The sequence below is a fragment of the Equus asinus genome, chromosome 6 (assembly GCF_041296235.1).
Source record: "Equus asinus isolate D_3611 breed Donkey chromosome 6, EquAss-T2T_v2, whole genome shotgun sequence".
In the NCBI taxonomy this organism is placed as follows: Eukaryota; Metazoa; Chordata; class Mammalia; order Perissodactyla; family Equidae; genus Equus; species Equus asinus.
In genome coordinates, this window is record NC_091795.1 from 41424146 (window position 1) to 41441740 (window position 17595).

At 35.8% G+C, this 17595-nt stretch overlaps 1 protein-coding gene across 5 annotated transcripts in view; it reads left to right on the forward strand.

The window, feature by feature from the left end:
* The window catches only part of EXOC6B (exocyst complex component 6B), a 578067-nt gene that overhangs the window by 146307 nt on the left and 414165 nt on the right, over nt 1-17595 (forward strand). The gene's annotated exons all lie outside the window — the stretch shown is intronic.

The window sequence follows — 17595 nt, forward strand, 5'->3', positions numbered from 1 at the left end:
TTCTTCCAAAAAACGAGGGAATTTACTGGTGCACATAATTGGAAGTTCCAGGAATAGATCCACAGATGGATCTTCTGTGTTAATTATACCTGCTTTTCTTTGTGAAGACTTCATTCTTAAGGAGACTTTTTCTATAGGGTGGCAAAGATGGCCAGCAGGCTTCCATAATATTCAACATTACCCATATACTTCTCCAGGTAACTTCAACAAAAGCCCAGGAAATGACTCAGCTTGGGTTATATGCTTAATCCTAAACTGAGACCAGAAGAATGGGGTACTCTGGCTAGCTTGACTTTTTTTTGACCCTTTGGACACATCGTTCTCACTACTCTGTGGAACATAGACAAAGAGGTGAAAGTGGAGTAAGAAGACCAGGTAAGGGGCAATTGTAACAATATGAGAGGACTGTAGCTTAGACCACACTGTAGTGATGGAGATGTTGAGAACGATCATACTCTGCATTTAGTATATTTTGTGTATAGAACCAATAGATGGATTAAATGGGTTGTAGGATAAAGAGAGATCAAGAATGACTTGAGGGGTGGCCTGGTGGCATAGTGGTTAAGTTCACATGCTACACTTCTGGCGGCCCGGGGTTTGTAGTTTTGAATCCTGGGCATGGGCCTAGCACTGCTCATCAAGCCACGCTGTGGTGGCATCCCATATAAAATAGAGGAAGATTGCCACAAATCTTAGCTCAGCAACAATCTTCCTCAAGCAAAAAGAGGAAGATTGGCAACAGATGTTAGCTCAGGGCCGGTCATCCTCACCAAAAAAAAAAAAGGAAGAAAAGAATGACTTGAAGGCTTTTGGTTTGAATAGTTGAAAGAATAGAATTGCTCTTTATCAAGATGGAGAAGAATGTGACTAGAGTAGGTTTTGGTTGGGAAGGAGGAGCTGAGAGAGGGAATCAAGGGTTTGATTTTGGATGTCAAATTTGAGATGCCTGTAAGACATCTAAGTAGAGATGCTGAGTGAGGTGATTGGATTTATGAGTCTGGGGTTCAGGGGAGAGGCCTAAGCTGGTGATATAATTTTGAGACTCATTACAGATCGGGATGGAATCACCTAGAGAGTGAGAGTAAATAAAGAAGAGGTCCAAGATTTCAGTGCAGGAACCTCTCCAACATGGAGAGGATGAGGGAAGGAGATATAGCGAGCACAACAGATTAAGAATAGCATTCAACAAAGAAGTAGGAAAGCCAGCAGCAAGAGGTGTTCCAAGTTCTTCCATAATGAAGAAAGTTTTCAGTATGAGAGGGAGAGGACGGTCCTGAAAAGAGAGATTGTTGGGCAAATAATAGTGTCATATTCCAGAGGGGCTTGAGTGCCATTTTGCAGAGTTTGGGCTTTTTCCTGTTAGTCCTGTCAGTTGTGCACAGCGGAGGGGTGTGACTGGGTCTGTGTTTTAGGAAGCCTTACTGTTGAGCAGTGTGAAAGCCAGATTAAGCAAAAAGGGATCATCTAATTGAGAGGCTACTTCAGACTTTCAGGGGAGAGATGACATAGTTTAAGGCACTGGTTCAACCCTGTCAGACCTAATGCTCCTTTTTTTAAGGAATATTTTGTAATGCCCCCTTTATAATTCAAAAATAAAATTCATAGATAATATAATCTACCTATGTGTATAATTCAAAAACTAATACAATGTGCTAACTGTGGTATAAAGGAGAAATAAAATGGAAAGTAATTTGTAGTAAAATATTATCATAACATAAAAGTTGTATTATGATACTGTTTATTGACTTGTATAGTTTTGTCATTACAATCCGTTCAGATGTGCATGAGTGAATCTGAAACTGACAGCATTTAAGACTGGTGCTGTGTAGTATAATTCCTGTAGAGGTGAGTCCAGAAAATAGAACTGAGCCTGTATCTTTAAAAAATGTTTATTAAGCAGCTTATCCCAGTGGAGCTCTTACCAAACTTCTCCTCATTTGCTTTCTTCTGCCACTCCACTCCTGAAAGAACAATTAGTAATTGGAATCAGTGTTTATAAAATGGGGGCAGGAGGTGTTGCTGTGGTGGATCCTGACCATCCCTCTGTGAGGGGACCTTTGCTTCAGGGATGTGGGGTCTCACTTTATCTCTGCAGTCTGAAGCTGCTTCCTTTTCTTGGGTCTTTTGTATTTTGTTTCTGTAAATTATTATGAATTCTGAGCATATTTGTAAAAGAATCGTTCAAGATTTGTGTAAAGTGTTGTGTAGATCTTTTAATGATAAACATAAGAATTCCATAGATAAAAATTATATATTTCTATCTAAAAATGCTTGAAGACATAAAGAATGTATTGAAGGTATAATGAAATAGTCAGATACTTGTTAATCTTCTATATGGTAGTTATAATGCAGACTCATACCGCTGTGTTGTATTTGCATCTTAAATACCATAAGCAGCATTACTGTTGATGCTTACTTTTCTGAATTAGTGAACAACTCTTTGTAAAGTTCTGAACAAACCACAGAGCATAGTTTTCCCTTTGTTTACATGGTTATTACATTTCTGAAAGTTCAGTGTATGTTAAAACTGTGCAAAAGCTTTAAGTTATGGGTTCAGATAACTGATTACTGACAGTTTTTTGGTTTACATGAATGTGCACTGGGGCAGTGGAGAGTGATGTGGGACATTTGTAGGACTGTCCCACATATTTCAGGATGTCTAGCTTCCGTGGCCCTGTTTTTGTGATAACCAAACCTCCTCCACAGATTTCTTAAATGCCTTCTCCCTAACACACACACAGTGGAGAGATCCCCAGTTTAAGGCATAGTGACGTTTGATCTCTTTGTTTCTGGCACTCCTCCTTTTAAAGAACTTTAAGGAGAAACCTATGGTGGATTATAGAGTCATGTTGGAACTTTTTATGAATCTTCAGGAAATGATGCTGTTTGGTTTGATGTCTTTAGAATTGTATAGATATACATTTAAGTAGTCAGTGATCCCAACGGTAATGATATATTTATTTTAGTGTTAATTTCTCATATTTTTTGGAGCTCTGAAGAATATAAAAACATATTGATGAAAATGCTACCCACTCTCTTTATAAATCAGAATCATTTCTTTGACTTTGTTTCTCCTCCTGTTTCATAAAAAATTGAATGGCCTTTATCAGCTTAGATTACAGTTATGTTTTGGGTAAGGGAAGCCTGGCAGTGAACCTCCCACTTGTTGCTTGAGCATTATAAGAGTTTCTTGGCCACTTGTGGTGGAAACTTTTGGCTGCTGCATTGTTCTTGGTGACTAATGTTCCCAGGATTTATGACTCTTTTTTCATATTTGAATAATGAGTGGCTTTTTTCTTTTCTTTTTAATTAATAGGCTTTATTTTTTACAGCAGTTTCAGGTTTACTGAAAATTTGAGCAGGAAATATAGAGAGTTCCCATATACCCATTCACCTCATCTGGCATTAGTGTGGTACCTTTTTTATAATTAGTGAGCCAAAATTGATACGTTATTATTAACTAAAGTTCATAGTTTACATTAGGGTTACTCTTTGTGTTGTGTATTCTATGGATTTTTATAACAATATAAATGAGAAATATGTATCATAACAAATATATAATGATATGTGTTCACCATTACACCATTACAATGGTATAACCATTACACCATTACAGCATCACACAGAATAGTTTCATTGCCCTAACAATCTCTTGTGCTCCACCTGTTCATCTCTCCTTCACTCCCTCGTCCATCCCCTGGCAACCAGTGATCTTTTTACTATCTACATAGTTTTGCCTTTTCCATAATGTCCTATACTTGGAATCATATAGCTATAAATTTCCCTGTAAGCACTGTTTTTGCTGCATCACACAAATTTTGATTAGTTATATTTTCATTTTCATTTAGTGTAAAATATTTTTCAATTTCTCTTGAGACTTCCTCTTTGACTCATGTGTTATTTAGAAGTGTGTCTTTAAGCTCCAGGTATTTTGAGATTTTCCGGCTGTCTTTCTGTTGTTGATTTCTAAAACTCCCTGGTGCTATTCCTTTATAGTCCTCTCCCCATCCCTAACCCCTGACAACCACTGATCTGTTCTCCATCACTGTAGTTTTATCTCTTTGAGAATGTCATAGAAATGGTTTCATACATATGTACGCTTTTGAGACTGGCTTATTTCATTCAGCATAATGCCTTTGATATTCATTCAAATTGTTGCATGTATTAATCGTTCACTCCTGTTTATTGCTGAGTATTATTCCATTGTATGAATGTATCACAAGTTGTTTATCCACTCAGTTGTTGAATGGATTTGGGTTGTTTTCAGTTTTATAATAGAGTTTATAATGCTATAAACAGTCATGTATCAGATTTTGTGTGAACATAAGTTTTCATTTATCTAGTATGAATACCACAGAGTGAGTGTACTGGATTATAAGTTAGGTGTGTGTTTAACTTTTTAAGAAATGGCCACACCATTTCCAGAATGCCCTACCAGCAATGTTTGAGAGTTCCAGTTGTGCTATATCCTCCTCAGCACTTAGTATGGTTGGCTTTTTTTTCCTGTAGATATTAGATGTGTGGTGATGTTATGGTTTTAGTTTGTTTGTTTGTACTGGCTAATGATCTTGAGCATCTTTTCATGCCTTCCAGTTGTTCTTTTTGGTGAAGTGTATGCTCAGAAATTTTGCCCATTTTTAAATTGAGTTATTTTTTTCTTATTTTGAATTTTGGGAGTTCTTTATATATTCTGGATACAAGTACTTTGTCAGATAAGTGACTTATAGATATCTTCTCCCAGTCTGTAGCTTGTTTTAATTTTTTTTTAACAGTGACTTTTGTAGAACAAAAGTTTTTAATATTGATGAAGTACAATTTACCAGATTTAAAAAAAATGGATCATGATTTTGGTGTCATGTCTAAGAGCTCTTTGCCTAATCCTAGGCCAAGAAGATTTTCTTCTATAAAACATTTTATAGTTTTAGGTTTTGCAATTAGGATTTTGATCTGTTTTCAGTTAATTTTTGTATAACGTATAAGGTTAAGTCCAGAGGTTTTTTTGGCATATGGATGTCTAGTTGTTCTAACACCATTTGATGAAAAGACTCCATTGAATTGTTTTTGCACCTTTGTTGAAAATCAAATGGCTGTATTAGTGTGAGTCTGTTTCTGTCATTTCTATTCCATTGCTCTGTGGGTCTGTCCTTTCACCAATAAAACACTATCTTGGTTACTGTAGCTTTAAAGTAAGTCTTAAAACCAGGTGGCATAATTCCTCCCACTTTATTCTTTTTTTCAAATTTTAAAAAAATATTCTAGTTCCTTGGCCTTTCTGTGTAAATTTTAGAATCAGCTTGTCTCTATCTACAAAAAATTCTGTTGACATTTTAATTGTAATTGCATTGACTCTATGGTTTAATTTGGGGAGAATTGACGTCTTTATTATGGTATGTCTTTTAATCCATAAATATGGTATGTGTCTGCATTTATTTAAGTCTCCTTTGATTTCTTTCTTTAGTGTTTTGTAGTTTTCAGCATGTATCGCCTATGTATGTTTTGTTAGAGGTATACCAATTACTTCATATTTCTTTTAAATTTTTTTGGTTTCCAATTATTTATTGGTAGTGTATAGAAGTGCAATTGATATTTGTGTATTGACCTTATGTCCTGAAACTTGACAAACTTACTTATTTGTTGTAGGATGCCTTTTTTTTTTTTAAGATTCTTTGGTATTTTCTAGGTAGATAACTATATCATCTGTCAATAGTGACAGTTTTATTTTCTACTTTCTAAACTATGTGCCTTTAGTTTCTCATTCTTGTCTTAGTACACTGACTAGGTACTTTTCAGTTCCCTGTGGCTTTTTTTTTCTTATCCTCTGGCTGGAAAGCTGGGGCTTTTTGGACTTCCCCAATTGCCCCCTCATTCTGAGCCAAACAGTGGGGGGGCAGAGAGAAGGAGAAAAGCACTGGGGTTTGGCCCCATCCTCTGAGAACCACAGCTCCACTGAATGGAGGGAAGGGTTCCTCTCCTTTAGATTTTTAGCTTCTTTGGGCTCCCATCAGTGACCTGTGCCACTGTTGCCTGGAGATTGCTTACAGACTGTGGTGGGGTGGAGAAGAGAAAGAGAAAAAAGATGGGATATTTCTGTACTCTCTGAGAATTAGGTACTTCTTTTCTTGCTCCTTGAGCCAAAACCAGAGAGCTGGTCTTGGAGCTTCATTGCCCACTTCCAGGTTTCTGGTGCATTTTGTTGAGGCTGGGAGATACCAGAAGAAAAAAGAAAAGGTAAATTTACTTCAGTTTGATGGTACTTCAAATTCTCGTCTTCTTCCCCAGTTAGCCTACTACTGTTTACTTTTCAAAGTCCTCAAATAACTATTCCATGCCTTCCATCCAGATTTTATACCTCCGTTTAGTGGGAAAGAGAGTTTTGAGCATGCTTTCCCCATTTTACCTGGAACTGGACTCCATTAGTGGAATTTTACAGAGATTGAGCTAAACCATTCTCTCTTGCTTATAGACTAAGTAGTCAAGAACTAATGAGCTCACGATGCTGCCATAGCTATAACTGAAAATATTCTGTGCAAGAACAATTAACAGGCAAATGACTGATGGAGACAAAGTCGTTGTCAGGAGGCACTGAATCAGGACAGCATTTGTACGCTGGCTCCTGAAGGGAATCCCAAGGATACCATGGATAATTCTTCTTTATCTATGCCATTAGGAAGAGCTCCATTTCTATAATTTTTTTATTAAAGAGAATTGAAAAAGGCTAATTTTCATAAGGCTGAGAAAGGAGAATATTTTCTGAATACCTGTCTACAAATGTCACTGGAAATAAATGCAATAAATATTACTGTTAACCATATTCAGATAATTAAATTGTTACAGGCTTTATTTCTTTCAGCGTTTTGATTAGGTAAATCGTAGTTTTTAAGGATTAGGTTAGTACTGCCTATCTGCAGACTGAGTTTTAATAGCCAGTCCTTCGTTCTTACTCTAAAAATAGTTTACTGGAAGGAGAGAGTGGGATAGAGTAAAAAGGAGGCTATCGTACCAGTTTTTATGCGGTGATTCCTTATTTTGGATTTTGTCCAGACAGATCTACATGGACTAGACCTTTTGCTGTTTTCGAATTGCTTGACCCTTTTGTAAGCTAAGACTTTTAGGAGTTTAACATTACAAATACCCTAGGTTCATTGGCATATGCAGAACAAATGTGAATCAAACACAAAAATGATTCTTTCAAGAATTTTATTTATTGATGTGGTAGCGAAATACTACACTGTTTACAATAGAGAGCTAAGTGGGATTTTGGGCATGCTGAGAGGTTGACAGCTTGTGGGTCCTGAACAAAATACTGTCTTTTGTGGGATAAAAGAAGAAAAGATGTGTTCTTGAAATGATTATTTATAAATTATTTGAAATCTTGTTCTGCTTCCAACTCAGGAGGCATTTGCCAGCACTGTGGTCACTGCAATAGTGAAATGTTTGGTGCAAAAAAGTCTCACAGAAGTCTGCTCGCATTTGAATAACAAGATAAAGAATCCTTATGTAGGCTTGGGGAAATAAAATATAGTTGTGCACATAATTCTTTCACTTTCTTTCCTTTGGTAAAATAATTAGAAGTTGGAATAAAAAATTGTAGGAATTCAGTGAAAAGTGAATCTTGAGTAGGTGGAAAGGATTTTGCTTATTATACAGTGGGTAAGAGATTAGCAGTCACTTGATGGAAGGATAGAGATCCCACGGAGAGATATTCGTTCCTTGTGTGACTTTATTTTCTTTAGGCGGGAGGACAATATCCCATTTAAGGATGTTTTTTGAAACTTGGGCTATAGTTAAAAGGCTGCATTGTTTGCATATTGTATATTCCAGTTTGTATTTTAATGTATTGTGTGTTTCTGCCCACCTCCAAAAATAATCTGAGGTAGTTCTGAGAAAAAGACGTACACCTACAAACACTGCGGTTAAATGAACAGTTGTATAGAAATGAAAATGATGGTGGATAGGAGGCAGAACTAAAAGAAGGGAAATAATTATACCAGGAAACTGATCTTCAGTTACTATATTTCTGTATATAACCTTACTCTGAATTTTCTATCAGCCAAGATTAAAAAAGGGCAACATGGATTGCATAATTTGAATCATTATCTGATAAAAAGAAGTGACTTTTTCCCCCTGGCAGTTTCTAAGAGAATGCAGAGTTTTTGGGTTTTTTTTTTAAACTAAAGATAACTCTTGATTATCAAGGGAGAGGTGTATACAAAAACTATGGTTAGAAATAGTAAAACTATTTTTGTGAAAAAAAATGAAAATTACTCTCAATAAAAATATATACTCTTTTTAGAAAGTATTTTTATATTTCTTGATCTCTGTCTTTCTTGCCAGTTAGGATTGTAACCACCAAAAGGCCGGTCACCTAGGAAAGGCAAGCAGAAGCTCTTGGTTGCCTGTAGTACCACAGTGTCAGGGGTACGAAGGTAGAGGAATTAGGTGATCGGGGAAAGACAGTGGGAGGGAGGGAACATTGCAATTGGAACTGAATATTTGCTCTTCCCTGGATCCATTATAAAATTTGAGAAAAAAAAAAACAAACCCAGCTCAGCCATGAAACTAATGACAATTACAAATTATTATTATTATTTTTTTTGAGGAAGATTAGCTCTGAGCTAACATCTGCTGCTAATCTTCCTCTTTTTGCTGAGAAAGACTGGCCCTGAGCTAACATTTGTGCCCATCTTCCTCTGTTTTGTATGTGGGACGCCTGCCACAGCATGGCTTGGTAAGTGGTGCATAGGTCTGCCCCTGGGATCCCAACCAGTGAAGCAGAGCGTGTGAACTTAACCACTGTGCCACCGGGCCGGGCCCACAAATTATTTTAACAGACAGAAATGTTTGGTGTACTTTGCCATCAAGAAATTTTTTCAGGCCTCCTAAATTATTGAACTTTTGTTGGTTTTAAATTAAGTTGATTTGTGCTATTCTTTTAAAACCGATTTTGCTTTTACTATGACATTTGAATATCTTTGATTTCTAACCTCTTCTGCTTTTCCCTCCACTTATTTCAGAATACATTGATCATTTAAAGGTCAAGGATGTATCTTTTGGTTCCTTGAAGATATTTTTGTGTGACCTTTAGTGTAGTTTTATAGAGAAAGTTAGACTGAAAAATTGGACTAGAGGTGCTGGCCCCGTGGTGCAGTGGTTAAATTCACGTGTTCCGTGTCGCTTGCCTGGGGTTCACCTGTTCGGATCCCGGGTGCGGACATGGCACCGCTTGGCAAGCCATTGCTGTGGTAGGCGTCCCACATATAACATAGAGGAAGATGGGCATAGATGTTAGCTCAGGGCCAGTCTTCCTCAGCAAAAAGAGGAAGATTGGCGGCAGATGTTAGCTAAAGGCTAATCTTCCTCAAAAAAAAAAACCAAAAACTGGACTGGATAGTTAACCTGTTCTTTTCCAATATCTATTGCCTTATCTTATATATATTTTCAAATTATAAAAGTAATCATTGCTTAATGCAGGACATCTGAGAAATAAAATTAAAGTTGCATATAGTTAATACTTAGAGGTAACCACTGATTATGTTTTCGTGAGTGTTCTTGTGATTCTTTATATATCCAGCCTTTAAAATCTAGTAATACATTGTGAGCATTTTTTATGTAAGAAAATATTCTTCAATAATAATAGCTAATATTTGTTGAGTACTTTATTTTTCTCTTATGTAAAATTCTTGATAGACTCTTCAAGACTAATACAGTGGCTTTATTCTGCAAAATCATCAGAGACTCAGGCTTTTTATAACTTGGTGCCCTGTCATCTGTCAGTGCTGCCTCAAGGTTCAAGATGATTATCTGAGTTCCATTTGTCCTAGCCACATTCCAGCCAGGAGGAGAGTTGTTCAAAAGACCCACCCCTCCCTTCCAAAAAGAAGGGAGAGACATAATGTTGAATTGTCATGGTTAAATAGTTAATAACTAGATAATTGATGAAATATTGTTAGTTAAAGAACAAAGTTTATAAAACAGTGTGTACATATTTGTGTGTATATATATATATATATATATATATATATGCAAATATCTCTGTGCGTGTGCACGCACATTAAAAATGTCTGGAAGGACACACACCAAAATGATAGTAATAGTCATCTCTGGGTGGCAGTTTTATGTATTTTTGAATTTTTTTAAAACAGTTCTATGATGAACATCCTCGAATGAAGATTTTTTTACTTTCATCAGTAGTGAATGGATATGGCTTTTTATCCACACTGTTGGCAGCCTTGTTTTTTTAAAAATAAACTTTTTCTAATATAAAAAGGAAAAATTGACATTTTATTGTTTTGATTTATAATTGTTTTGCCATTTCATTTCTTCCTTTGTGACTTGCCTTTTTTTTTCTCTCTTGCATTGATGTGTAGGAGTTTTAGTTTTTTGTAGTCATATCTGTCAAACCTTTCCTTTGTTGTCTGTTATGAAATCTTTCTCCATTCTAAGATTAAATACTTATTCTTCTTTATTTTCTTACAGTATGCTTGTTTTAGTCTGAGGTAGAAACCTGATAATGTATATTTTCACCAAAGGTTATCCATTTATCCCATTTATTAAGTAATTAATCTTTTCCTTACCGATTTGAAATGCTACCTTTATAAAGTTAGGCTGTTATTTTGGACTTCCTGTTCTATTCATTCTTTCTTTCTGTCTGTTGCACACTATTTTAACTATCATTGCTTTATAGTATAACCTCTGATATTTTAGTTTTTCTCTCATTATTCTTCAGTTCAAAAAGTTTTTGGACATTTTCATCTATTTATTCCTTCATTTACAACATTTCCTTAGAAAATGTTACGTTTCATAAGAATTTTGTTACAATTTTGAAAAGAATTACATTATATTTCTAATTTAATTTGTCACTAAGAAAACCATATTTGTTCTCCTAAGGAAAATTATTAGCTGAAGTATGGTTAATTTGTGAAAGACTTGTAGACATAGGATTTAGATTAAGACTTGGTTCTACATGGGCTACCAATTTTCAAAAGATAAATGTATTTGTAAATAAAGAGAATGAATTAATTCTTCATTACTATTTATATATGATATTATTTTTTTTTCAGTCAATATTCCTGTCTCTTTCTTGGAAAGTATTTAAGATAGTTTATGTAGAGTAAAACCCCAAGAAAACATGTTCAGCCTGTTTTCTGCTTAATTAACCTATAAAGTCATACAGCCTACTAACCTTCTAAGAGATTTTTGTGGTCGAAGATTTGTGGCACTCTTGATGTGTAGGTGATAACAGTTGTTGGGCGTTATATTTTGGGGTCTTTGAATTTAAAATAATCCTGGAATAAAGCTGTATGGTCAAGAAAGGCAAAAAGAGAAAGGAAGAGAGAAAGAAAAGGAAATTACCTACACTCTGTGTTCAGCACATAAACATTTCACATATTCAGAAAGGATGACAAAGCACTTAGTTGTTTAATTTACATCTCTGGAGGAGCCAAAAATAACAAGACAAAACCAGACTTAAGCTTTATATGTCAGTTTTAAAATCAGGTCTCCCTCTCTCCCCAAGTGATTGTTGTAATTTCCTTTGGGTTTCTCTTGGTTAACCCAGCTAATCATAAATGTGAGGGGAGTTAGGAAGCTTACCTCAGGATTCACTATATGTACCTTTTGGGAATAAGATAAGACTTACTGGAAGACAGTTATTAAAGACTTCTATGTAGGTTGAAAGCTGGAGGAAAATTTAATGTCTAAAAGTGTGTGGTTTTTTTAAAATTAAAAGCGAGGTGTTGTGTGGTGGTATATTATCAAAGATTTATTATAAACCAGTGTACTTTCACTAGCCCTACAGCCCTTTTGATGTTATTAATACTGATATCCATTTTGATCCATTTCTAGCAATGCTACAATCATTGCTTGCGGAAGCTTGGTATATCCCATTGAAGCATATATATGGGAAGATTTATATTTGTTTATTTTAATTTTTTTTTAAGGAAGATTAGCCCTGAGCTAACTGCTGCCAATCCTCCTCTTTTTGCTAAGGAGGACTGGTCCTGAGCTAACATCACGCCCATCTTCCTCTACTTATATGTGGGATGCCTACCACAGCATGGCTTGCCGAGCGGTGCCGTGTCCACACCTGGGATCCAAACCAGTGAACCCCGGGCTGCCAAAGCAGAACATGCGCACGTAACTGCTGAGCGTCCGGGCCAGGCGCCCCCCCCCCCCACCCCCCGCTTTTTTTAAAGATTTCATTTTTTCCTTTTTCTCCCCACAGCACCCTGGTACATAGCTGTATGTTTTTAGTTGTGGGTCCGTCTAGTTGTGACATGTGCGATGCTGCCTCAGCATGGCTTAATGAGCGATGCCATGTCCTCGCCCAGGAGCCAAACCGGTGAAACCCTGGGCCGCTGAAGCGGAGCACGCGAACTTAACCACTCAGCCACGGGGCCAGCCCCGGGAAGATTTATATTTAAATAAAGCCTCTGCTAAATTTTAGGCTCGAATGTTAAGTGTCAAATCAATAACTTTGCTCAGCCAATTAATATTATTCCTTCTTTAGAGAGTATTTGTGTATTCAAGATTAGGAGGTAAAACTAGATGATTTTTTAAGTATCTTTCAACTCAGTGTCAGTTCAAAGACGTTGCTCTAACATAGTGCTTCCTAGTAAAAGGCAAAGTGATTATAAAAGAGTGATTTTCCCTTTTCTCTATGGAATTATATATGTATGAAATCTTTTATAATTATAAATGATATATACATGATGTATATGTATATATATGCATATATGCAAATAGGCCATACATATATGCATGTGTGTATGTATGTATATGTATATATGTTCATATATATACACACATATATATGACTTATTTTTATGAAATTTTTTTGCCCAGTCAGGTAAGCAGTAGAGACTGTAATTAGTTTGTTTTGTAGCAGCAAATAAGAAAATGTCTATCATTAGGTCATTGCTGATAACTGCAAAGTTTCACTTGGTTAAACAGGACAAATGATAGGAAGAATACTTTAGAAACTGTTACTTTGTGCTATTGGCTAGAAGAAACAACATTATTTTGGTGACTGATTTGAGTTATTGAAGCCACTATGACAGGTTTTTGATGTGATTTTCATTGTGGCAATGAAATCTGTTGAAACATTAGGATCTGTGTCTTCTCAGCACAAAAGTTAATCAGCTTTTCCTACCCATAAAGTGGTTATCACATTTAATTTATCTTAGTTTTCTAACTTTAATATTTTGTGGAACAAGGAGTACCCAGGAGTTGGTAATGGTTTTGTGGTTGTTGGGTAGTTTTGTTACTGACCTGAGTAAATGTAAATATGATATCACATTCATCACTGGATAATAGGATTTGGATTTAATATGAAGTCGGAGCAAACTAGAAAGCCATGTAGATGCAAACTTACTAAGAGAAGAGAGAAAAGAATGTATATAGGCTATATAAGCTATAAGGGAGATATAAATTCAATGGTTTATTAGAAGGTGATTTCATTATAACTAAGTAAGATTTATTATGGAATACAGATCCTTAATATTACAAAATAAGCCAATGCAGTCTTTATCATTATCACTCTTCAGCATTTAATAGAAATTTAATCAGTGCAATAGAAGAAGAATGTGAAGTGAGTTATGCCAAAAATAGAGGAACAGAATTATTTTAATTTGCAGTGTAATACCATTTATTGAATAAGCCTAAGAAAATCAACTGGAAAGTAATTTGTACTAATAAGAGAGATTAGTGACAAATTATTAGCTACAAATACGTAAAACTCAATGCGTTACCATATGCAAGAAATAGCAAATAGAAAAATAAGATAAGAAAAAAGATCCTGTATACAAGAGCAGTGACAACAACTACACATACTCAAACATGTGTATATTTCCTGGAACTAAATGACACAATTAAACAAGTTAAACTAACAAAGATGACGCAGGATCTGTGTGAAGAAGAAAATAAAACACTGTTAGGGGATGTAAAATAAGCATTTAATAAATGAGGAGGCTATGTTGATGGATGAGAAATCATAAATTTAACAGAGTTATAATGAAGATGGCAATGAAATGAAATTCTTTTGGATAAAATTGGAAAAGTGTTTCCAGAATTTCACTTGGTGGAGTAACTACAAACATATTACCATGAATAATAGTGTTGGACTTTTGTGGTATGTATTTATGATTTGGTGCTAACATATGAAAATATGTAAACCTATAACATACAGTAACGACAGATAGAACAATAGACTAGAATAGAAAGTACCCGAACAAACTCTAGTACTATAGGAAGTTGATGTATGATAAAGGCAGCATTTTAAATTACTCGTAAGAAGATTAAAGTGTTCACTGTGGCACTCAAACACTACAGGTGGGTTAAAGAGATAAATGTAAAAAACTCATCAAAGTGTTAACAATATGATTGATTATTTATTAATCTTGGTCTCCTAAACACAATACCAGAAGAAGTATAACAATGTCTGGGAAGCGTTTGGTAAATTTCATTATAAAATTAAAAACCTGTCTTATTTATCAAAATCAAAAGTGAAAGGCAAATCACAGACAGGAAGAAAACATTTCATATCAGAAAAAAGACTTGTATCCAAAATATACAAAGGACTCTTAAAACTCAACAGTAAAACAACCAATTGAAAAGTGGGTAAAAGTTCTGAACAGTCATCTCACCAAAGAAGATATTAACACATGAAAATAAGCATATGAAAAGATGCTCTGCAGCATGTGTCATTTGGGAATTGCGAATTAAGACAACAGTGAGATGCTACTCCACACTTATTATAATGGCCAAAATTCCAAACCCTGATAACACCAAATGCTCGTGAGGACATGAAGCAAGGAAGTCTCATTCATTGCAGGTGTGAACTTGAGAAGACAGTTTGGCAGTTTCTTACAAAACTAAGCATACTCTTGCCATATGATCCAGCCATCATGCTTCTAGGTATTTACCCAAATGAGTTGAAAACTTGTGTTCACACACAAAACCCTGCCCACGAATGTTTATAGCAGCTTTATTCATCATTTCCAAACTTGGAAGCAACCAAGATATCATTCAGCAGGTGAAAGGATATATAAACTGTCGTACATCTAGACAATGGAATATTCTTCAGCACTAAAAAGAAATGTACTGTCAAGTCCTGAAAAAAGATGGAGGAACCTTAAATGCATATTACTAAGTGAAAGAAGCCAATCTAGAAAGGCCACATATGGTGTAATTCCAACTATATGACATTTTGGAAAAGGCAAAACTATGGAGACGGTAAGAAGATCAGGACTTAGGGGATAGGGGAGAGGATGAATAGGTGGAGCATGGGAGACTTTTAGGATGATGAAACTATTGTTATAATACTATAATGATGGGTACTTGACGTTATATATTTGTTAAAACTCAGGGAACTATGCAACACAGAGTGTACCTTAATGTAGTCTATGGACTTACACTTAATATTAATTTATCATTGTTGATTCATCAGTTGTAACAGATGTGCCACATCAGTATAAAATGTTAGTTTAAAAGAATCATGCCTATGGGGCTGGCCTGGTGGCGCAGTGGTTTAAGTTTGCACGTTCCGCTTTGGCAGCCCGGGGTTTGCTGGTTCGGATCCCAGGTGCAGACATGGCACCCCTTGTCAAGCCATGCTGTGGCAGGCATCCCACATATAAAGTAGAGGAAGATGGGCATGGATGTTAGCTCAGGGCCAGTCCTCCTCAAAAAACAAAAAAAGCCTAAAAAAAAAGAAAAGCAAATAACTGGAAAACATCTTTATTCTGAAAAGTAAATAAATAGTATCTTTACTTTTAGAGAATTCTTAAGACAAAGAGCCTTATAAAAATGGGCAGAGAACATAAACAGATTGTTTACAAAAGAAGATAAGTTCAATAAAGATAATAGAAATATACTTTAAAGCTCTAATATGGTGTAATTTTCCCCCTAAGCAATTGGCAGAAAAGTGATAATATACCATGACAAGAATGTAGAGAAATAGCCATTCTCACATACTTCTGATTGGAGACAATATTGGTGAGTCAGAGAAAACCTGAGAAGACACCTCAGAGCTTTAAAGGATTTACCTAGAATTTCAAGATTGTGTGAGGGGTTATTCCAGTTAAAGTTATCCAGGATGTGTGTGAAGATCTGCTTGTAAGGATATACACCGCACAATGTCAGTGAAAACTGGAAACCATCTAAATGTCTACCATTAGAGGATGATTAAATAAGTTATTGTATGTTGATACAGCGGCAAAATGTGCTGGAATGGTTCGTAGAACAGTGGTTTTCAAACTTGAGTGTGCTTTAGAATTAATAGGACCCCATCTTCAAAGATTCTGACTTGGCAGGTCTCCGAAGGGGGGCCATGAATTTGCATTTGATCAGTATCTATGGATGTTGCTGTTGCTGGTCTGGAGACCATATTTTGAGAATCACTTTTTTAGAGAAATATTTAGGGAAAGAATGCAGATTATAAAACAATGTTTATAATGTGATTCCACTCTTACAAGTGAAATAAATAACTTGCTTTTGTAAAAAAGTTGAAGTAATGCACACCAAAATGTTTACAATGGTTATTTTGTATATTGGAAATATTAGTGATTTTAATTTTCTGCTTTTCATTAATTTGTGTTTTTAAAACTTTCCATTGGGGCCGGCCCCGTGGCCGAGTGATTAAGTTCGCGTGCACCGTGAAAGCGGCCCAGGGTTTCGCTGGTTTGGATCCTGGGCGCGGATATGGCACCGCTCATCAGGCCATGTTGAGATGGCGTCCCATGTGCCACAACTAGAAGGACCTACAACTAAAAAAAAATATATATATACAACTGTGTGCTGGGGGGTTTTTGGGAGAAAAAGCACAAAGAAAAAAGAAGATTGGCAACAGTTAGCTCAGGTGCGAATCTTTAATTAAAAAACAAAAAGACTTCCCATAATGGAGAGCTGCCATTTTCAAATGAAGGAAAAATTGAAACAACTTAAAAAACAAAAAGATTAGGTAAAAGACAATTCTTTTCAGGTTCAACATGAGAACTAAAAATCTCAGGCAATACGTGATTCCTTTCTCCTCTGTCATCTCCTGCATGCAATCAGTTAAAAAGATGTATCAATTTTACTTTCTAAATATTCTTTTAATCTTTCCTCAACTTGTCGTTCCTTCAATTTAGTCTGTTATAATCTCACCTTTCATTTTCTGGAATAGACTCTTAATCTGGTTTCTTTACCTATAGTCTTGTTGCCCTGCAGTCCATTCTTTACACAGCAGCCAGATAATCTTTCTAAAATTCAAGTTTGAAGCATTAAGCACTTAATATGTCCTTAGCTGCCAGGATAAAATCCAGACTCTTACTTCTCTTGCTTATCTTTCATAGTTCTCCACTAGATTTTACTTTCCAGACATTCTGAGCTCCTTTTATTTTAGTTCATGTATGTGTATTTTAGTTGCCGCATTGACGTCTGAACGCTTTGTTTTTCACTGTTTGCGGGGCTTGTCTTTCCACTTCACCCCTGACCTGGCTAACTCCTGATGACTTCAACATAAATGTCATTTCCTTTAGGGAGCTTTTTCTAAGGTACTTCTTCCCCATACCACTTCCCAAGTCTACGTTAAGTACCCTATCTGTGTACTTCCATGGC